Source organism: Tupaia chinensis, unplaced genomic scaffold, assembly GCF_000334495.1.
Source record: "Tupaia chinensis unplaced genomic scaffold, TupChi_1.0 Scaffold000214_1, whole genome shotgun sequence".
NCBI lineage: Eukaryota > Metazoa > Chordata > Mammalia > Scandentia > Tupaiidae > Tupaia > Tupaia belangeri.
In genome coordinates this window covers 1,657,029-1,657,686 of record NW_006159689.1, presented here as the reverse complement: position 1 = coordinate 1,657,686, position 658 = coordinate 1,657,029, and positions in this window count along the sequence as shown.

Sequence of the window (658 nt, the reverse complement as noted above, 5' to 3'; positions counted from 1 at the left end):
TGTTCTACAGGAGCTTCTGCAGCCACTCTGCAAACAAGAGGAGAGCTGGCCTGACCATTGAGGGGACCGATGGAAACCAAGGAGCCATGTCCCCCGTGACATCGTTAGGCTGCTTAACTGGGCCTCTCCTGAAGTCCATGTGACCCGGAGCTGCCGACCATGGGACTCGACACGTTACCTTCCAGCACAGCAGGAGCCAGGTCTCAGGGAAGCACCCCTAGTCCTCAGGCTGTCTGTCCCTTCTCTCTAGTCCCCTCCAGCTGGTTTTGCCCTCTGCTTCCTCATGGTGGCAACATGGCTGCTAGAAGCTCCAGGCCTTGCTCTTCACAGGTTCAAGTTCAAAAAAAAGGACAGCACTTCTTCCCAGAAGTGCCCACGTAAGCCCTCGGGTTCAATCCAGCTGACCGTCCTGAAGCAGGCTTGCCACGAAGCGAGAGCCAACCAGAGCAGCTACAGAGAAGAGCAGAAAGTGGGGTTGGGAATGGAGGTGCCCAAAGGCTCTCGAGTGCCGCCCTGGAGAAGCGGGAATGGTGACAGAGCAGGCCAAGCCCACAGGCGACCTCCTTCCAAGAGGGTCTCCCCATCCAGCCCCGCCACCTGGCACCCTCCCACAGAGTGTCCAGGGCTGCCCATCCACGCAGCCAGTCTGGCCCACCAC